General features: G+C 49.6%; 1 protein-coding gene across 2 annotated transcripts in view; it reads right to left on the reverse strand.

Moving 5' to 3' along the window:
- EXTL3 (exostosin like glycosyltransferase 3) overlaps window positions 1–21,550 on the reverse strand; it is a 113,259-nt gene extending 91,709 nt beyond the window's left edge. For both annotated transcript variants that reach the window (XM_066180138.1, XM_066180136.1), the window contains exons 1-2: window positions 21,313–21,550; window positions 502–561 (exon numbers count right to left, since the gene is read on the reverse strand). The gene's annotated coding sequence lies outside the window, so the exon portion shown is untranslated. The remainder of the gene's footprint in view (window positions 1–501; window positions 562–21,312) is intronic.
- Window positions 21,551–22,535: the final 985 nt, after the last annotated feature.

The following is a 22,535-nucleotide window of genomic DNA, read 5'->3' on the forward strand; positions in this document are numbered from 1 at the left end:
AGTGGCTTGGGTTTTTTTTCCTGCTCTTTTCCGCCCACCAGTCGAGTCAAGCCTCGTTTGGCTGATTTCACAGCGCTCCTTTATGAGCAACCCCGGCATGTGCCGTGGCAGGTCCCTCCTTGCTCAGTTCCAACACCTCCAGCAAGGCTGGAATAGCTCTGGGCAGCATTTCCACTCCTGACCCTGCAGCACAGGAAGCCTCAGGTGACACCTTTAGAGCTTTGGTGTCGATTCCCCACAGCCCTGAGCACGTACCAGATGGAACTGCAGCAGTTCTCTGCTCTGCCACTGCTGGAAGTGTGGTGAGGACACAATTCACCACTTCAGACAAAAGCAGCTGGAGCACACTTCCCCCAAAACAAGAGTTAAGCCAAGGAAGCTTGTACTTTTAGGAAAACACTGTCCAAGCAAGCAGACTTAATGCTGTGCCCCAGCGGAGGTGATTTGAGGCTGACATCAGGCACTAAAAAAGTTTTATTCCTGAAATCTGAAGGTACTCACTGTACACGGTGATCAGCTGGCAGGCTGGAATCTGTGACTCTCTACTCATCTGTCTGGAGCCTGTAAGAGAGGGAAAAGAGCTGTAAATACAGATAAAGCGACCCAAAAAAAATTTAACAATTTTTTAAAATCAAGAAGTAGGCCAGGCAATCAATGCTAAACAGACACGCTCACCTCCCCAGCCCTGAGGTCAAGAACTCAAAGCACCTGCAAAGCTCTCAGCAAGGTCTCTCAAGCAAAACCTGTGATGCTTGAAAACAACTACAGCACTGGCTGCCTCTGGAGGCTGCCGAGGTCAGACCTGATGCAGCCCAGGAGAAAAGCAAGGTGTTTATCCATGAGAGCAGCAGCAGCTCTCCCAAAGCCAGTGACTCCAGAGAGAGTGAATCCCAGAGCTCCCTGTGACACCTCCCAGTCCCCAAAGCACCGTTAACACACGCAGGGGAGCAGATGTTTATGCAGACACGGTGCTGAAGGGTGACTGGGCTCTGATCTGGAGCGCACCAAAGAAGTTTCCCTTTAGTACATTTGTTGTTTCTACACGCTTTATCCCCTTAATGAGGCGCCGCTGAAGTCCTGCTTAAACCCATTTTGATTAAGGAAAAGATTATCCATGGAATTGCCAGCCGGACATGTTGGTATACATCACACACACAGCAACTGTGCTTCAGGGAGACATTAAAGCCCCGTTCAATTAATAGAGACACCTCTTAAAAAGAGCATTAAATAATTCCCCACGATGCAGCAAGACAACTGGCTACACCAGTAAATTGGAATAGAAATAACTTCCCGTCTCTCCACCGACAAAATCCCAATCAAAGCTTGCCCTTAAAACAAGAGGTCAGCAAGGAGGGATGGGGGGCAGGAATGCTACTGCCTCAGTGCTATTGTGTGCTTATATTAAAAGCTCTTCATCAAAAAATTAAATGAAATGGATGCCTTTTGTGTTTATCAATAACAGAGCTAATGGTTTTTATGTAAATGCCACTACTTTCAGCCAGATCTGCAAGAGACTGGAGCCACACGGCCCCATCTCCCCCTGCAAGAGACTCCCTTCAGGCAGCCAATCTAAATGCAAATTACAATCAAAAGCAAAACCAAGAGTTTTCTGGAGGATACTGAGCACATAAAACTAGGGACAAAGCAGAGATATTTAATACCAACCCTCCTCTTCTGGGAAGACCTCCTGATCTCACATTGCTCTTCTGTCCTGAACACATATAAAAATTAAAGTATAATCTGGTTCTCATTTACAGTCATATTATTTACCAGCTTCTTCCCTTCCATTGCTTTCAGTGTTAAAAAAAAAAAAGAGGGGAATGTTCTTCTGTAGAGAGAATCACCTCTCGGAGATGTTTCCCCCACAAAGGGAGCATTCCATCGGCAAGGATATTAAATCAGAGCCATAATAAAGCCCCAGTCGGATTTGCCAAGAACAAGCTGCACTTCCACATTTTCAGGAGGAAACGTCTCCTTGGAATGGGAGCTGTTTTGCAAATCAAGGAAGAAGGTGTTACTACAGGATGGTTATTAAGAGGCAGAGACACAGAACTGTTGTCACCACCAGGAGCACCGCGTTCCTGCAGCATAAAAGCTCTTTGAAGAACACTCAAATCCCCACCCCTACCTGCAGCACAGATTAAAACAAGGTTCTGATGGCAAACCCGAAAAGGAGTAATCTTAGCAAGGAGAAGGCGCAGAGGAGAAGCTGAGATTTAAAAAAAAAACAGAAAAGGGCAAAAAAACTGACAACCCAACTTTGGCAGAGTCTAACTACCACAGGCAGCTCCACACCAAACTTCCACGAGGAGCACAAATCCTCGGAGGGACGCTGCTAATTAAGCGTGGGGCTCGTTACACGGGTGAGGAGCTGAGCACTGCGCCTGTGCTGCAGGGACACTCACAGAGCAGAGCCCTGCTAATTAACATTAATAACTGCAAGACCACTGCTTGCTGGATTTTGGGAATGAGCCAGCAAGAAGCCGCGCAAAGTGGGAAAGCAGAGGGACAACAGGGCGCAGCGGGCGCCTGGTTCGCTCCTTTGGGTATCTGTAATTAAATAATTTATCACTGTGCTCCCGTGTCCACGAGTGAATGTGCAGCCTGTAAACAAAGCACCTCCTGGTATGCGAAGCCTTGCTGAATCTGAAAGTTCCACTGCCTGTGCATAAAGGTTGTCAAATTAAAAACCACAGCCCTGACTGCCTTCCCTCAGAAGCTTTCCTCGTGGGCCAGCATTTCAGAAAACTCATCAGCAACTTCTTCGTCTGTTCTGTCTCACAGATCGGTTTTCCTGTACACAGAACCTCTGGCTTTCAGTCCTGGATCACAAGTCGGAGTTGCTGAGGCTCCCTTCTCCTCCTTCCCTTCCTCCATAAAGCTGGTGAGGCAAGTCTTTGGGTCCCCAACTTGGGCCTTGTCACCACACCGACCACGCAGGATCAACCCAAGAGCAATGAGAGATGGATCCAAAACAAGCAGATCTCCTTTTTTCCCCCCACTCTGGACCTGCTGTGCGAGGCCTGACGCTGTCACTGCCAGAACCACTCCGGATTTCACATCCAGCCACAACCCTGGGTGAGCAGAGCCTGATTTCACAGCCGTGCTCCGACTTCAGCTGTCAAACCACAGCCACGGGACCTTCGTGCCTGCAGAGCTGAGCTCTTCCTGCAGCCATTTCCTCCCAAAGTCCCCAAAATCAGAGAAAGCCACGCATCCCCAGCCTCCAACCAAATGCTGCTGCTCACAGCCTCGACCACCGGGCTTAGCCAGCGAGCCGGGTGCCAGCAAAATGAAGATTTTTGGTGGCAAAAAACTTCCGACCATCGCCTGAACGTTACGATTTTGCGAAGGCGAGGAACGAAACTGGAAATATTTCCCTCTCTAAGAGCTCCTGCTCTTTGCTGTACAAGTCACAGCTACACTAAAACTTACTCAGCACTGTAATTTTCACTTCTCCTTTCTGTCATCACACAGCCCATGACTTCACTTGCTGAAGCCCAGGGCTTTTCCCTTTGCAAAGGTTCAGGTTTATGCAGAGCAAAACGGTCTCTTAAACAGTCTTTTCTTATTTCCTTTTGTCAGAGGCTCCATGCTATGATGAATGTGTAGAAATGCAAAGCAGAAGGAGTCCGTACAAAAAGAAGCCAGTGTGTGTGTGTGCGAGGTGGTTTTGTCTCATAAAAAAAAAAGAGCCAGGATTGACTTATGCCTCATTAAAGAGCTCCAGTCTGCATTTTTATTAGATATATTTAGACACCAACGGCTTTAGGAAAAAAAAAATTAATTAAAAGCAGTTATATCCTTAACATACTCCCCTGGATCAGTCACGTGGATATAAACGAAAGTGGGCACAGCAGATTCTCCAAACACAGGCATGGAAATCATTTTACTGGTGCACATGACCTAGAAAATTTCAGGCAACACCAAACTGCACAAGGTGTGACAGAATTCAGCTCCTGCAGGGCTGTGTCTTGTCCCCCAGTCCTTCCATCACCACGCACCCCTGTGCACAGCCAGGAGAGAAGGAGGAAAGTAATTCCCGCTGGTGAACACACTCAGGCAAACCATGCAGCATTCGTTTTTCGGTGGAGAAACCGAGGTATTTTCTGCTGTAATTCATTTCCCATCACAAATAAAACCCAGACGATTTCCCAGCCATCAGCTTTCTTCACTCCTCACACCCCGGTCTCTATCCTGACAAAACACAGCTCCAAGAGAAAACTTATTTCCAAACCGAGAGCCAGTGTAGCTAATTCTGGCCTGCACAGAGCGCTAATTACTAACGCAAATGATCTCCCCCCAGCTTGATGGCAACGATAAACGATGGCCAATCATATGGACAGAGGCTGGCACTGAACAGAACAACGAGGCACACCCAGAGCAAGCGTGTCTTGCAACCACTAAACACACATTTCTGTGCTCTACGTGGGCAGCAACTGCTGTCCGGAATACTTTAAGAGCAGAAACTGCACTGGGGAAGAAAAAAAAAAATATCACCACAACATAAAAAACCCCTGAGTACATTCCTCCTCTTAGTCGGAGCCGGAACATAAGAAACAAGCAATATAATTATTTCCACACCGCAAGGAAAATAAACCCAAGAACACACAGAGGGGAAAGGAACAAGCCTCCGAAGCAGATCTGCAAAACAGTTCAGGCCTTCTGCGCTGCGCTGTGATTTCCCAGCACGAATCAGGAGGGTAAAAAAGTACAGGGAAGCCAACTTGGTGGTGGCGAACACCTCAGATCCCACAGCACTCCCTCCTCTGCCCCGTTCCCCACACAGCCTGCCCAAAACCCTGCACACCCTTCAGCACACGTGGCCACATTTCGTCTGGCCTGAAATGACCCTACAAACAGAGAAAAAAAAAAAAAAACACAACATTTTCTTGCATCAAGAACAATTAGCATCAACCCCACCAGGGACTGCTGGTCCCACCTGCCCAGAGGTGCTCATCCACAAGAAGTCCAACATCCCAAATTCCCCAGCTGGGAGAGCAAAAAAACTCCAAACCCCAAAATCCTGAAAGGCTGGAAGCAAACAGGAGCAGCAGCAGAGCCTCTGTGCTCCATCCAGACAGCGGACTCACTCTTCACGGATAAGTAAAAGCACTTTGAGGAGAGTTTTTGGTGTTTTGTTTTTTTTTTCCCCCTCCCTTCACTTGGTTTTAAACGGCTGAAGAATTTCCTCTGTGAATGCTCCCAATTGTGGCTCACGCTGGCTTATTTTTAAAAGCACAGGACCAGATTTTCGAGGCCCTGAATGAGGAAATGCAAAGCTTTTATTAAGCAATAATAGCCCAGACAATGGTCACGATTTCCCAAGGGTCTGAACACGGAGGCTGACAATGAGCTTTATTCCTCCACAAAACCCCCTTCACAGGCTCGGAGGGTTTGCTTTGTACGATCCAGGCTCGAGTTAGGGAGTTAAAACAGAAAGCTCCGTGCTCGTTTTCAGCGTGATTTCCTCCACCAGTGCACATCTGATCAGAGGGACAAAAATCACGGGGAAAATGAGATTGTGCTGTCTCCTTGCCTCCTTGGAGGCATCACGCTATCCAGCTGGACCTTTCCCTTGCAGATGGATCCCAGCTGACAAACAGGCCAAAATCCCAGGGTAGGAAGAAGGAAACTAAATCTTTCAGCTTATCTGAACCACTTCAAAACGTCTCTCACTAAAATGGCCAGAGATACCCTTCAAACCTCAGACCTGCCGCCACGGGGTATAATCAGACCCAGCGGCCACATCAGCTCTTCTCTCTTTCCAAGCAGGAGGAAGTTGGAACTCTGAGGAGCTTGTGCAGTCTCCAAAGCCAGCCAGCAGCCAAGGTTTGGCCTTGCAAATGCCCAGTTTCACTGGGTAAAGCTGGGCACAGGTGATTCCCAGCACACCTGAACCAGCTGGGCTGGCTCTCTCTGCAGCCAGCGTGAGCAGCAGGCGCTGCCGGGGCACAGAAAATCAGATTGGTTCAAGATGTCTAACTGTGCTACAGGAAGGGGTGGTTTGTTTTTTTTGTTTTTTTTCTCTGCTGGTTATAAAGCAGATCTTGAGAAAGGAGGACAAAAAAAAAAAATTAAATAACTCGAAAAACAACCGGATCTGTAGAAAAAGTCCAAGCCTAAATGTCTCCCACACGAATGCTGTCCTCACCTCCAGCAGAAAAGCAGCTAACACCATAAATCCAGGAGCACTTCCAACCAAAACAAGTGCGTTTCTATCCTCCCACCACCTCCCCTCTTCCCTGTCCCACTGAAAGCACAGTGTGGCTGCACAGCAAACCAAGATTACCACTAAACCTCCCGAACAAGAACCGAGCTTAGATGTGATCTGAGCACTTCCCAAAGCGCTCTGCCACACAGCCAGGAGAGACCACAGGAGCTCTTTCTTCCAGCCCACCACAGCCTCCAGGGGCCGTGAAAACACGTCCTCATCTTCTGCACATCTGTCAGCCAGTCCATAACCAAGAGAGCTCGGGTGCCCAAACGGAGAAGATACTTCAAACCCCTTCAGAAACACCTGCAATGCTCCTGTTGCTGCAGCTCCATCACAGCTGCACATTCCGGCACCTCAGAGGTGAGATGTCTGTGCCTGCTGCACCCGAGATCCTGCCCAGAATTGGTACAGAAACTGGAAAAGGCTTTTAAGTTTGTCTACAACTTCCTTTGTCTTTTCTACTGTAAACTTCAAGGCCCCTTGACCCAATGCAATCCCTGAACTTGGCTTAAAATGCCACTGAAACAATAATCAATTTTCTGCCGGTGCGTAAAACAGCTGTCCACGTCTGTGTCCAGACAAGTGTGCAGGAATTCAGGACTGTGTTCAGGAAATGGATGCACTCAGAGACTGAGGATGCCAAAGGTACGCAGATAGTGCCGTTCGGAGAATCCACAGAAGCACCATTTGTGCAGCAACACCTGTAAATCACAGCATATCGTTTCCCACCCTCGTAATCAAGAGATTTGCTGGATTATCTGGAGCTCTGCTCGCGACAGACGAGGCTGTTGAACCTCACCGCAGCTGCCTGGAACGCACACTCAGGCAAAGGGCTTGAACAATGAACTCAGCCCCTTCAGAGCTCACTTCCCATCAGGAAAACTCTCGGAGTGATGAGGAAAGAGCCCCTGACAGCCAGAGGAGTGGCCACAGGTGACAAATGTCACTGCTCGGCAGAGGGAGGACCAGGCAGGCTGCAGTCGATGAGAGACCACAGGGGCTGGAACATCGTGGGGAGGACAGACAGCAGAAACTTTAAAAGGCAGCTCTGCCAGCGAGAACGGCTTCAATTAACAAGCTGTATTTGCAAGGCCAGACTCCAAACTGCTCCTCAGTATCCAATCACCTAACCCGTGCTTAAAGACACACGGAACTGGGGATCAGCTGGCTGAACTAATCCCAGGCAGATGGGAAAACTAGCAGCAAATAGGTCAGTAACGTCTCCCACACCAGGCAGGGCCCTGCAGTGGGGAACAGTCCCACAGCACCACTCCTGCACCTGTGGAAAGGGGTTGGAGAGGTTCCCCCCAGCCCCGAATCCATTCACTAAATATTTCATCCTGTGGTTTGGGGGAAGGGAAGTCACAGCCCACCTCACTGCCAGGAAGCCTTTTCATTGCCACCTTTCCAGGTGATGTTAGGCAACAAATAATTCACTCCTACACAACAGGCAGGAGCAAAAATGCCCTTGGGCATTACTGACAATTCCAGGTTACTACAACCGGAATAGAAATCAGATCACGGAGATTTTGTTATACGACTCTGCAAATTACTTAAATCAAGAAAAAAAGGGACAAGGTTAAACTAAGATTCCTTTCTTGCTCTGCCCTCCACACCTGCCTGTGAGAGTACACAGGACAAAATCAAGTACAGCTGTTCACTTTCGGATGTGAACATTTATTAACCTGCACAAGGTCCAAACACGTACCTCCAAAAGCATGGGCTGAGGATAAGTTATCCCAGGTACATTTTGAGACACTTCTCTCAAAAAGAGAGCGGTGACAGATCCCATCTTTGGGAATATTCAGGACTGTATCTCACCACTGCCATCGGTGACCTTTACAGTAACACAATAAATATTTTAGCACATAATGAATTCGCTGCATTACATTTTCTCCCTGGGCTCTTGAAGATCAGCCAGGAACAAATCGATTGGGGGCACAAAGCTCCCATAAAACTGAAAGTTACAATGGAGGTCTCACTGCCTGCAGCAAAGAGTTAAGGGGTGAAGAGAAAAAAAGCCCCAAACCAACTCATGAGCTCTCCACGTACATAAACTTCCACCAGATTCACTGCACCAGCCCTGAGATCCCTGCAGTCACTCAAGCAGGACCGGCCCCGAAGCTGCATCCTCATTGTTTTGAATCCCAAGATTCATTTGTGCCAGCAACAAACCTTTCAAAAACAACCTTTAAAAACCCACGAGCTTCCCAGGAGTTTGAAGGACAGGCTCAGAAGCACGAGGGGAGCTGCGTGGTTTTAGCTCCAGTTCTGCCATCAGCTCGTTTGGATCACTTGGATCCCTCCAGACACCTCCTCACATCTCCATTTCTTTGCCTGCCTGGAGGTGTCAGGGCTTTGTCATTTTGCAGCAGCACCTGCAGAGGCGAACGCACAAAGCCAGCAGATCCCAGCACCAGATATCGAGGCTGTTGATCTGTGCCAACACCTCGAGCAGCCAGATTGTCTCATGGTTTTTATTTTTTGGATCTCATTTTCAGTAGATTTAGAGAAATTATCCCAGGGGTATGGCAAGGGACCAGAATGCAGAAGATCATTTCATGACATCTCTAACAGCACACAGTTAACAACACCACCTCAATTTTTGTCTCATGACCTCACTCGTTGGGAAGAGTTTTTATCACCCTCAATATCTTTACGAACACTTCCCTGTCTGTCTCCACCAAGTCTTTCCTTACTGCCATAAAAGCCCAAGGCTTCTCTTCTCTTCTCTTTCCTCCCCTTGAGCTGCAGTCAAGGTAAGATCTTCATTTCCTCTACCATCTGCAATGAAACTGCCTCCACGTCCGTGCCAAACAAGCCGGAATTACACCATTAATTTCAGCTTAGTCAGCTCACCCTCCAGACTAAGTCAATATCTGACAGATATCTAACAAAGACTACAATTTATTTAAATCCAGCACATCGTGCCCACCAGAAGAGATAGAGCAGAGATGAGAGCCAGCAGGACTTGCTTCCTGGGGGGGAAAAAAACCCACCAGATAACCAGACTTCTTTTGGCTGGAGCTTTAGGGGTAGAAAGACCAGGGGTTTAGGGATAGAAAAAAAACGAGGTTTAGGGATAGAAAGCCCAGTTTCCTGAGATGAGCCCTCCAAAGCAGGCCTGCTTCCCGAGCAACAACCAGCATTCCCAGGGAAGGGCACCGGGAGTGAGAACATCTCAGCTTTCAGGGAGGCAGGGTTGCTAAGGCAAGCAAACAAAAGGCTCCTTGTGTGCAGCCCACAGCTCCTCAGCACATCCCCACCGCTGCTGGTGCGTTTAGCTGGTGCTCCATCCGAGGAGCTCCAGCTCAATCCAGGCTCCGTGGCCCTGGGAGCAGTTCGTGTTCTCCGGTGCCTTCCCAGCTGCTGCACAGCTGGCAGGGAGCAGGGAAATTCTGAGGGAAAGGATTTATGGGAGAACAGTGCCGAAGAGGAAGGAGTCAAACCGGCAAGCAGAGCGTGGGGGAATAAAATCGTAATAAACAGAAACAGATCCACCATAAACTGCAAGTGGCCCACTACTCTTTCATGGAAAAAAAAATAACCCATCAGCTGCAGGACAGCCCCTCAGCTTCCCACCCCTCACAGAGGGTTTTTTTTTTTGTGAGGTTCTGAGATCCAGCTGTTTGAAAGCAGCACGCCCCAGCAGATCTGGATGCTGTGAGTCAGCTCTCACAGATGTGATCTCTCCCCAAGTGCTGTTTTCCAGAGCAGCAGCTCCAGCCCCAGCACAAGGAGCCCTCAGAGCTTTGTGCCAGGGGAAGAAAAAACTGCTGAAGCCACCCCACGTGCCAGGCTGGGTAAAATGACATCCCCAAAAACGCTCTGTGCAGGCACTCAGTGGGAAGCAATGACACCCCCAAGAAACAGGCTCACCCCAGAGTGGGGCAGCTTTTAAGATGAGGCTGCTCCAAGCTCAAAGACGGGCAGTTTTTGCTTTTCCATAGAAGATGGAAGCGATTCCTTTAAGTGTCGCTTCAGTTTCTGGTGTCACATCTTCCCTCCTCCATCAGCACAGGCAGACTCTGCAGCTCCCGGAGGTCTCTGACCCTGTGGTGTGCCCTGGCTCATCCTGCTGGCTGGCAAAGTCCTGTGCTTACACCAGCCCCGCGAAATAGTGCCAAAAGTGAGGATTAAAGGAACAGGTCAGTAAAAATTTCCGATAAACCTTCCCAGGGAGGAGGAGGGGAGTGTTGATCCAAACCTCCCTCTTCCCCAAGCAGCCCAAGTCCCCTCCTGTCAGCAGCCACAAAGCACTGCACAGACCAGAGCTGCCACCAGCAGAGAAAGCTGCTCACATGATTTTTCTTTTTTTTTTTTTTTAAATGTGTGGAAACTAAGTGTCCCTTGTTTTGTACAAAACTGGCTGGGAGAGGAGAGTCCAAACAACCAAGTAAACAACCCACGGGCAGCCCCAAACCAGCTGCAGAGCAAGGAGTCTCCCACCCAGCAAAGCCCCAGGGATGTTGCAGGGAGTGAATCCTGCCTGGCCAAAGGAACGTGCCTGCAAAGAGACAAGATCCAAACTCAGAATTTATAAACCCCGTGCTGCAGCTCATCAAAGGGAATGGCTCAGGAGTTTAATTCAGTCACAAAGCAAAACTTAAAACCAAAAAGATGCCTATCAAGGTTTCTAGCAACACAAGGTTTCCAGCAGCATTTTCTCTTGCCCCTGGACAAACTCTTTGGCTGCAGGAGCTGAAGGAAACCGCACAGTGTGGACACACAAACGCACCCTGCATTTGAAAGCAAAAAAGAACAAAGCTCTGGTGAATGTGGGAAATTAGAAAGCCTGACAGATTTCACCCTGGTTTATCCCCTGGCAAATTAGCTACTGTTTAAACATGGAGCTCGGGCATTACATCATCTGTTTTAGGGGTTTTTTTTTTAAAGCTAAACCATTCTTGTATTCACAGCTTGAGGAACATTGTTCATTCCAAACAGACTCAACTAAATGAAGGGGTGGATCAAGCTTTTTGCAGGAACCCTGCGAGCAGGGAAGCATACACCTAAATCTGCTTTGCAAGTTCAAACACTGAAAGATTTTATCTGGACTTTAGCAGGAAATGTGGAGCCCCTCAGGTTTGTCTGTTCATAGCCCAGGATGAAAAACCTCCTTTTTCAAGTTGGGATGTGCAAAACCAGCCTGATGAGGAGGCTGAAATCACACAGGCTGCTGCTCACTCAGCTCCAGATCGTCGTGGATCCCATTTCGTTCTTCCAGTCGTTTCTGTCCCCTGTGGAAACAACTCCAGGTTTCAGTCCTTTGGGACACCTTCAGGGATCAGCCTGAGAGGAAGGGAAACTCCAAACTGAGCTGCTGGACACATTTCTGGCATCTGTTGTTGGACACTTATTTCGGAGACTTAATTTCCCCCTGAGAGACGCCGATCTCCATCAGCGCAATTTTCTCCCAAGTTGGCAGAAGCTGAATTTTGCAGCACCTGCTCCTTGGCAGGGCTCTCCCAGAGTTTTCTTTGCCGTGTTTTTGGAGGGCCAGGCTCTCCCAGAGTTCTCTTTGCTGTGTTTTTGGAGGGCCAGGCTCTCACAGCCTCAACAAGTGCAGCTCCAGCAAACACACAGAGCGCTGGGCTCTCATGCTGAGAGGTTTCACACAATGTGGTTTTTCTGACCCTTCGCTCTCAAGGGTTGTCAGGTTTTAAAGAGGAAAAACGCCAGAATTTTCAAAAGGGAAAAAGGAAGAACCACTGGTGTCATCCCTGAGAAGAGCAGGTTTCACACAGGGTTGGTGTGGAGAAAGGCCCTCAGACATTGGACATTTTCCAACATCAAACCCACAGTGGGCTCTGACCACAAGCCAGCGGGATTGAGGAACCAGATTTCACAAGAGCTCTGCTAAAACTTTGTTTAAAAAATAAAAAAAAACTTCTTTTTTTTTCCCCCTTCCCTAAACCTAGCAAGGTTCTGTGATCTCATCACGTTACAACCTCTCAAGTTGAGAAGGATAAAAAAAGCAACCAAAAAAGCAAACCCTGAAACAAAATAACACAAAACCAAAGCAAAGCCACAAATAAAACCCACAAAAAAACCCCACAGACCTTTCATCATCCCATCTCTAGACATTCAAAAATACAGAGAGAATTTTCTCCTTAAATAAATAAATGTTTTATTTTGTACTAATACCCAGGATAAGCAATTCTGGCTTTAAAAAAATCCCAAGCAAACAACCACGCCAAAAAGTTTCAAAAACTTCATCTGTGGAAGTCTCGTCAAACAGAGCTTTAACCTTTAAAAAAGCAAACCCAGTAATGCACACAGAAAAAAACAGGCTTTGCTGTCAGGATGTAATTAAAAAACTCAAAACAACTCAATTTTGCTCTATATCGAGATTGCCAGGAGCTGATCTGGGAGAAAGTCAAGCAAACAAATTTTCTCTCCGAGATTGCAAAAGGTCATTTCAAACAATTACTAAAACGCAGTACTGCAAACAACATATGCCAATTCTTTTGTTTTCTTTGCAATTTACAAGATATCTTTACTGCTCCAGTTACTACCTGGAAAGAATAATAATCCCAGGGATTGTGCAGCTGATTAAATAATTGCATGAATTACCATGAAAACTGCATTTCAAAGAGGATTGAGAACGGTTTGTTTCTTCCTCCTCTGCTTTTGCATAACAGTTCCCAAAACGGGTCTCAGCTTGGGCCAGGATGAAGACATTCCTTCCCACTGGACAGGAATAAGGGAGATTATTGATTTCACTTCTCAAAACAGAAGAGCAGAATTCATAGCAAGGAGACACCAGAATAAAAAGTCAGGCAAAAAAAAAAAAAAAAAAAAAAAAAAAAAAAAAAAAAAAAAACCCCAAAGCCTGAAAAATTTGTACCCAACACACATTTTTCCAGTCATCCCACTACCAAGAACCTTCCAAACGTGGCATTTTCTTCTCTCAGTGCCACTCCAGCCCCACTGCCAGGAACTGCCTGTGTCAGCACAAAGCTCTGCTGCACCCAGCAGCAACGAGGAGCTGAAAAACGAGCGTCTGATTCTGGTGACCTTCACAGTCACACACAACAGCCAACTATTCCTGTCCATTCAGCCTGCTCATGCAGAACGAGCCCCTTCATTAAATCCCCCTCCTGGGTGCTGAGCACCCTCTGGGGCTGCGGGGAAGAGAAAAAGGTGCTGGGGCAGCTCCCTGACACAGCACAGTGGCTCTGGCACTGTCCCACTGCTCACCTGGCCAGGTTCAGCCTCTCCTGTGACTGCCAGGGGAAGGGGCTGGAAAAGCTGCTGGGTGGGAAAGGACCTGGGGGAGGTGGCCACCAGCCCAGGTGGGCAGAGTGGTCAGTGACATCTGACTTGTCACAGCTCTGGGGTGACAGCAGGGCCAGGGCAGTGCCCGTCCCCTGTGCTGGGACCTCCAGTCCTGGGGACACTTCTGGGACAAGGATGACATTGAGGGGCTGGAGCGTGTCCAGGGAAGGGAAGGGAGCACCAGGAGCAGCTGAGGGAGTTGGGAAAGGGGCTCAGCCTGGAGAAAAGGAGGCTCAGGGGAGAATTTTTCCCTCTCTGGAATTCACTGACAGGAGGGGGCAGCCAGGTGGGATCAGGCTCTGCTCCTCTCATCCTGTCCCTGTTCTCTGGGAACAGCCTCAGGCTGGATAACAGGAGGAATTTCTTCACTTAAAGGGTAGTCCATCCCTCACACAGCTGCGCAGGGCAGTGGTGGAGTCTCCATCCCTGGAGGGATTTAAAGGCAGTGTGGATGTGGCACTAGGGGACACGGGGTAGTGGTGGCCTTGGCAGTGCTGGGAATGGTTGGACTCCGTGATCTCCAAGGGCTTCTCCAATCCAAAGTATTCTCTGATCCCCCTTCAAGGACACTCCAGCATGAAACCTCCCAGGGCACCCGCCCGTACCTCGGGCTCCCTACCACTAAGGGGACTCCACATCTCCTGCTGAAAATCCTTCATGCACTTTGTTCTTGGATTTTCAAACTGAATCACTTCATTGAGGCATCATCTGAAAGAGAGGGACTGCAGAGTTGAGAGAAGGGAGAGGGACCAAGGCCACCCCTTCTAGCAGCAGGCTGTGAAATCAGTTCAACCATGTCACAAACCTCAAATTCAAAGGTCAGTGTCAACAAGTAGCAGGCAGTTCCTCCCTGCCTCACAGACGCTCTGCAGTACACTCAGACACTGTGGGAACGTTACCTGTACTTCCTGAGCAGTTAAAAAGCACAGAAGCAGGAGGAGGTGACAGAAAAAGCTAGGATATAATCCCCTCTCTCCTCAAAGGACTCCACATAAACACACAAACAGCCTCAACAGGGAGATCTCTCTCGATGCACATACAACAGCTTTTGGTAAACAGGCTAAGAATAGGTACAGGGACAGCAAAGTGTCCAAGTGAGACTCCCCTGCTCACAAGAAACATTCCCAACACTGCTCCTGCTTTAATCAGTTTTGAGGAGAGGAAATTCGCTTTGGGTTCTTTTTATAACACTTGCTCCGTTGCATTTGTCAAACAGCTGCCACTTTGTGTCCCGGGGAGAGCTGCTGCAGCCCCGGGCTCGCGTGTCGGCACACGCAGCGGAGATCGGAGACGCCAGATCCGCCTGCAGATTCCAGGTCCCTCCTTCCCAGGCAGTGGAATGACATAGAGACACAAGTCAGAGCAAAGCCTGGGTCATGCTGGTATAAACTGCCCAGGAAGATGCTCCTGGCGCTGCTGCCTGAGCAGTGTCACCTGAAACACAAGCTCAGCGAAACGCACCCGGCGCGTGCAAAAAACATCTTCCCCAACATCTCGTTTGACAAGGGAGAAATGATTCTGCGGCCTGGCCTTTCTAATCAAAATCACCATTGTCCCAACAACACAAAAGTCATTTCTAGGAAAAGAGCTGGTCTGATCCCTGAGGGGTGGGGGGAGATCAGCTTGTGTACAGAAGCCTTGAGACACCTGCCAGCTCCAGCTCAATCCTTACCCCTAACTAACTACACCACTGGCCAAAGGCTCGGTGCTGTTCATCACTGCCACCAAGTAAAAACAGAGTCAGGAGACGCCGGAGGCAAATGCCAGAAACCAACAGCAAGATTTCTTCAAATCTTTTTTTATTACCTTTTGATTTTTGTTAAAAATTCTCAGATTAACATCAACAACGACACTTTGCAGACGTGACTGGTTTACAGCTTTCCCCGTGAAGAGTGGCAGCCTCAAATGTGCTTCAAAGGTAAGGAGTGGAAGAAGTTTTGCAGCAAAAACACCAGAATGCTTCTGGGCCCATCAAATCTCACCTGCTCTGCTGGAAGGGAACCGCCTCAGAATCAAGCTCCACCTTCTGCTTTTAACAACCACCCTACAAGATCACTGCAAGGGCAGCTCTCTCCCCTTTCTCCAGGTCCTTGTTTTGGTTTTGGGACGCACCCTCGAGAACTTTGCAGGGAAAGGCTTAACAGCTAATTGTCAGACGCCACAGCAATTAGTGGCACCTTTCCAAGGCATCCATCTCTGGCTGCTTTTCCTCCTCAATCCCCACATTAAAATGAAGGTACACAAGGTAGGTGGCAGATTCATTTACAAGGTCTTCCCAAGAGAGACGCCTAAAGGAAAGAAACATCTTAGCTGAACGATGCACTGGTTGGTTTTTTACCTTCCTATTTAATATGGGAGTGCTATCTTTATTAATTATCTGAGAAAGATGCTAACCTGTTCTCTGACACGTATTATGTGACGCACAATGCATTTCTGGGAGTCCGTGGGCTCCTGTATCACATGGCCAGCAAATTACCTCTAAATGAGGAAGACATGATCACACTGTCCTGCCTTGTGTCCACCCGCTGGTCACACATCACAGCTTTGCTCTCACTACTGCACTCACATCAAAGGTTTCTGACCTATTTTACCTGCAGACCCTCACAAGCTCCCCTGCAGACAGAAAGTCTCTGGTAGGGAATCCAGGACTGCTCATCTTAGACTTTCCAGAGCCCTCAGAAAGAGGCTCACAGCATTGCTCTATATATTTAGGTTCTCTGCTCTCAACTCCCAGGCTCCCCACTCGTTTGGCAGCTTCTCCTCGTCACAAGCTCCCAACGCTTCCACGCCAACCTTTTCCAGGCATCATCTGCGTGTCAGCAGCAACTCCCCAGCAGATCCTCCACACTCCAGAACACAGCGCTTCCCACCAAGAGCCTACACAGAGCAGACCTGCAGCATAATGACTTCCTTGTGCCTGTATTAGAAGCGCTAAAAGACGTGCACGAGCCCCAGCCCGGCGTGCTCCGGCGCTGGATCACGTGTGGGAAAGGTGAAGGCTCTCCCACCTCCAGTGACGTGCTCGATCCCATCAAACCCAGCCGCAGAAGGGTGGGGCACAGGTGGGATGGAGAAAAGGAAAGCTTCTCTTCCCATTGGAAGTGGAGGCGTGTTGGTGGGACAGCGTTGGATGGTTTTAATTGTATTGTTTTTGTAAGCAGAGAAGGCAATTTCCACGTTAAGTGTCCAAACTTGAATTCATCTCCTCTTTGCCTGCGTTTACAAAGTACCCAACCTGTCAGGAAGTGCTCCCTGAGGAAGGCAAGGCATTTCCTGCTCCGTGGCACTGTGGCCTTTTAAACAAACAGAACTCACTTCCAGGTGAATCCATGGATGCCAAATATCCCGGCACAGATTGGAGATGACTTTGTTGCAATGAACAGGAAAACAGCTCATCCAGGGGCAGATGTTGGAATCCACACTTCAGGCAACGCAACACAACAGGAAGGAAAACAAACCTCAGGCTACCCGCCACAGTCACTGTCCCTGAGATTAAAGCCAGATGAGAAGATACCTGGAAGTATTTTCAACCATAGAACAAAGCATTTCATGAGACAAGACAGGTAAAAGACCAAGCAGGGGAATAAAAATGTTACTTCTGCACTGGGAAATGTTCTTCTTAACATTTTCTATTCGAAGAAACTTGAAAGCGTTTCCCAGAATCCGTGGGTTAATCCCAGGTTCTGATACCACTCTCAGGCAGGCATTTGCATTAGAAAAGTGGCGCGTTTTCTTAAGGCACCAAAATTCACCGGGGAAAGGGGAGGGCAGAGGATAGCAGAGAGAACACATACCCCTGACTCCAGGCAACAAGATTCCAATCATTTAAGAAGCTGTGTGTAAGAGCAGAAATCCTGAGACTCATTAAGAATATGTGCTTCAAAACAGTCCTTATGTCCATTAGTGGCTACAGATCAGTAGTAGATGCTGGTTTGGTGGTTTAGAGCTCTGTCCCACCCAAAAAAAACCAAACAAAAAACCCTACAGGATTGATGTGATTGATTTATAAGGCTCAATTTTCTGTATTTCACTCGATTTTACCCTTGAGGGACAGATCACTCTGTAGTGTTATTGGTTATGTCAACACAGCCCCGAGAAACCATTACCCATTTACCACCAATTAGCAGGGACAGATCATCAAATCCCAGAATGGTTTGGGTTAGGAGGGGACCTTAAAGCTCATCTCATTCCATGGGCAGGGACACCTTCCACTGTCCCAGGCTGCTCCAAGCCCCATCTCCAACCTGGCCTTGGACACTTCCAGGGATCCAGGGGCAGCCACAGCTTCTCTGGGAATTCTATTCCAGGGCCTCCCCACCCTCCCAGCGAAGAATCCTTTCCTAAAAATCCAACCTAAACCTGCCCCCTTTCACCCCAGATGGAACAGTCAGACCTCGAAACCGCTCCTGCGGGTCACAGGCATCAATTAACAAACAGCAACGACCTCACAGAAACGGGGATTTCAATTTGCACTTCAAAACCGGCCCTGCAGGTGCCATAATAACATCAGTTCACCTGGTGGGCCCTCCAGGCTTTCCTAGGCCCAGGCAGGATCGATGAGCTGCACAAGCCTCTGTCTTTATCCTTCCCAAACAAACCCCAAAACCTCAGAGTGGCTTTGCACCACTTCTCAGGCAGCAGCACCACGATTTGCATGTGCTGCGAGAGCCAAACTCAACCACGACAAGCCCCAGTGAACAGCACTGTTCAAGGGTTCCCCGAGAAAGGAAATTCTGCTTTTGAGGACTGCAGCCCCAGAGCTGCAGCTCAAAGCCCTGCTAGCTTTAGCCCAGCCAGCACAGGTTGTAGGAGACAACTGGAGGCCCCAGCTGCATCCCTCAAATCCCATGGGAATGTTCTCCCCGCTGCCAAGCCAGGCAGCAACAGAGATATTTGTCTTTTCAGTACAGACTGGTATATCTGAACAAGCCTATGGGTTACATTTGCCTTTTTCAGAAAAAACAAAACAAAACAATATTTTGCTTGTTTGGTGGTTAAGACTCAAGAATCCTGCTCTGGGTTTTGCTCATTTAGGAGTAACACCAAATATTCCACCCCGAGTTAAAATCCTGGAGCTGCTTCAAAATGCTCGCAGTCTGCTCCTTCTCAAAAAAAGAAAAAAAAAAAATTAAAAGGTATATTTAGGACAGATTGCAGGAAAAAATCTCTGGTGATGAGACAGGAGCCAATGAGCATGAGGTCCCTTCCAGTTCACTGTTTCTGTGGGGTCTCCAAGGCAGAAAAATTGTCTCTGGAGCAATTCACAAAGGGCTGCCGTGATCTGGGCATCAAACAGGTAACAACATCTGTGGTTAGCTGCAGTTCCCAGCCTGGTGAAAACATGACTGTGGGCAGCACGAGGAATGCCCTGGGAAAACAGGCCAGGCAGCTGGGAGAGGTGAGAGGAGTCAAAGAGCAAGGAGAAAAAAAGAAAACAACCAAATACACACAAAATATACACGGCCAGAAGGAGAGAGACAAACTGAAAACTTTTAAGCTGAAGGTGTCCTGGCGTTTCAAGAATTGATGGGAATTAATGTCATGGGAAGCAAGCTCAGGAAGGGCTCTGGCTTCCCATAAACAAACAAAACTTGGGAATGCATCAACATCATCCAACTCATCAGCTAAACAGCCCCAGAGATCCACAAATATTCAAGGGAAGATGATGATGATGATGATCTTTCCCAGCCCATCTGAACAGCACACCATGTATTGTTGAGACCCAGCCTCAGTGAAGGCAATTCAAACAATCGTGTTTTGCTTGTTCCCAGCATTTGCTGCTTTTGCTCTGATTTGACAACTGCCAAAAATCCATCGTCACGTGTAAACAAACACGAGAGCTAACAGTCCCCCCCTTGAAAAAACAGAGAATTCCAGAAAACTGCTCTGGACTTCCCTTCTCCAACACAACATCAAGAAGCTCAAGAACTGTCTGTACCACAGCTGAGCTGCTGGAAAAATTTGCTCAATGAAGGCAGGCAATTACCCCCACTCCAGAATCCCTGAACCCACGAAAACTCCCATTTCTGGAAGGAGAAATGGAAAAGCAGAGGCATCCCAAAGGCCTGAGTGGGAACAGCTAACTCTGCATGATGACAACTGGGCTCTCAGATGGTCGGTGAAGTTAAGGGATTTGTCAGGGGGAGATGAATCTCTCTGTCCCCATCATCACGTAATCAGACTGTGGTTCATTTCTGATGCTATTTCTGCATGGAAACGAGTTCAAGATTACTCAGTACTTGATAAAACCCGCCAGCCCACGTTCCAAGATGTTACTATCTCGGATATCATAGATTTCTCCATGAGAACAAAAATATCTTAGATAATCACCTGCATGTGACACTCCTCTCTCAGGAAACAAAGTTACTTAATCTTCTTCACACACACACGAGGCTTGCAGCACAAAAAAAAAGAAAAAAAAAAAACAACCCAGGCACTTTAACGGCAAGTTATCCTATTGTGGTATCAACACACGCTGGTCTATCAGACTCACGCAAAAAGCAACAAGAGGTCAGCAAACTGGTCAATGCGTTGGATTTTAACACACACACGGCAACAGAACAGCTTATCTAAAGTGCTTCCCAGCATCTCTGTGAATCCTTAATACCACTTGAACCATTTCCAGCCCCGTCAGGCTCCGAATTGTTTGGGTTTGGACCGGCGGCGTAACGGGGCGTTAGCCTGTCGGCATTAAGTTGTTATTATCGCCGCACAGGTAAAGTCCTTGGTAAAGACCCCGCTGTTTCTCGAGCAGGAAGAGACCTCATGTGGGGAAAACAGCTGGGAAAAAAAGAACACGGACCTCACCTTCAGCAAATAACTCACAGGAGCGCAATACCAGCCACGCTAAGAAGCCCAGAGCAAGGGCAGCCTCGTCCTTGCTGTCCTCACCGCCTCGCAAGGCGGAACCCCAGCAGGAACCACAAGGACCACGACTCGGGCACTGCCCCAGAGCGGGAGAGACGGGGCTGCGCTGGTGAGGGTGGATGTGATGATCCCTTAAACGCTGGGGATCCACAGGTGGGACAAGGGGGTCTCAGGATTCCTGCTGGATGCAGGAGGGAGGACAGGCAGGAAGGCTGGAGCCTGCCAGCAGCACCTGGGCACCATCTGCCACCACAGCCCTTCTGCCATGAGGGTCCCCTCCACAGCGCCCCTCACTCTGTGAGACCCCCACAACGCCCCTCATGCTGCGAGGGACTCTCTCACAGCCCACCAGCCCTGAGGGGCTCTCCCAGCCTTGCGGGGGTCCCCCTTTTGCAGTGTGACATCCCCGCGGTGCCTCTCACGCTGCGAGGCGAGGGACTCCCTTCACAGCCTCACCAGCCCTGAAGGAACTCCCAGCCCTGAGGGAGCTCCCGCACCGTGCCCCCAGCCCTGAGCGACCCCCTCACCGACCCCTCGGCCCTCAGGAACCTCTTCCCAGCGCGCCGCCATCCCTGAGGGATCCCCGCTCACAGCCGTCTAGCCCTAAGGGACCCCCGGCTCACAGCTCTCCCCAGCCCTGAGGGACCTCCATCAGATGCCCCCAGCCCTGAGGGACCCCCGCTCACGGCTCCCCCAGCCGTGAGGGAACCCCGCTCAGAGCTCGGCCGGCCCTCAGGGACCCCGCGCTCCCCTCCGGCCCCTCAGGGACGCCCCAGCCGAGCCCCCCCCGCACGCCGCCGCTGCGGGGGGCTTCCCCCGGACTGTACCATTCCCGCCTTACCCGGCCCCACAGGCTGCCGCGGGGGGGGGTTTCGGGGGGGGGGGGTGTGTTACCGCTCTCCCACCTTCCTCCCCCTCTCCCCGTGCATGGTACGGTCCGCTCCTACCTCTCGGCGCCCTCACTTCGCCCTCCCGGCGGAGCGGCGAGTGGCTGGGGGGGGAGCCATAGCCGCTGCCTCGTCTTCCCGCTCCGTCCGCCCTCTCCTGCTCCCCCCCCCCCCCACCCCCCCACGGGCTGGACACAGTTGGTTTATTCCGAAAAGCCGGCCGATCTTCTCCCCTTAAACCGCTGGGTCTCGCACGTCTTCGGCCATTTCCGACCGAACCGGCGGAAGTTACCGAAGTGGCGGCGGAACTTAACGAAGAGAGGCGGAGATAACCGAAGCGGGGGCGGAGATAGGCGAAGCGGGGGCGGAGATACCCGAAGGGTGAAGGGCGGGGAGCAGCGAGACTCTCGCCTCCGGAACCTGCCGGGAACAGCCGAAGCGGCTCCCAGCTCGGCTCTCGGCGCTGCGCACGCGCGCGGCGCCCGGCCGCGGTTTCCCGCCTAAAAGGCAGGCGCGCGCCCCGCGTGCCCCGCGCCCTGCGCTCCCCTCATGGAGACGCCGCCATGTTGTCAGTGTACGATGCTGCCTCGAAGGGGCAACCGCAGCCCGGCCGTGTGGGCAAGCAGCCCTACGTGTCCCCATAAAACCCTGTCAGAGCGTCACCCTGGAGCTCAGTCTGTCCGTGCAGTTCTGTGAATCCCCCTCGGAACCTCACGATGATGCCCCCACGGAGCTCCGTTGTGCCTCAGACCCATAGTGACACGGATGTCCGGGTGCCTCCTGGCAAAAGGGGTTTAGGAAAACAACTGCGTTGTGGGAAAGTTATCAGCAGATATTAAAATACCGCTATGGTTTGGAGTTTGTTAGAAAATAGCAGCCAGATCCGTGCTGGGGGGTTGGCGTGAACAGCATCAGTGGTTAAATGTTGTGAAGTCAGAGGAGCCGTGTAGATTGAAATCAGCGTCTCGTACTAAACATAGCATATGCAACAGATGGTAACTGAAGCAAAAGAGGGGAAAAAAACCCAATGAAGAAATAAAGGTGGAGGGGGAAAGGCAAGTAACGGTGCCAGCATCTCCTCAAAACAAAACCAAATCACATAGGTCCAGTCCTCTGTTCATGCATTCTAATTTTATATATTCGGAGCTCCATGAAAGGCATTTGTATCTATGGTGTTCAAATGCCACACCAAACCACACAATATGACAACTTTGGGGGCATTAGAGAGTTTTTCACAGGAAGAAATGGGGGTTTATCTCCAGGAGTAAAGAAGGTAGTGTGTT

The sequence above is a fragment of the Chamaea fasciata genome, unplaced genomic scaffold (assembly GCF_029207755.1).
Source record: "Chamaea fasciata isolate MVZ Bird 193981 ecotype frontalis unplaced genomic scaffold, bChaFas1.0.hap1 SCAF_3, whole genome shotgun sequence".
Taxonomy (NCBI): Eukaryota; Metazoa; Chordata; class Aves; order Passeriformes; family Sylviidae; genus Chamaea; species Chamaea fasciata.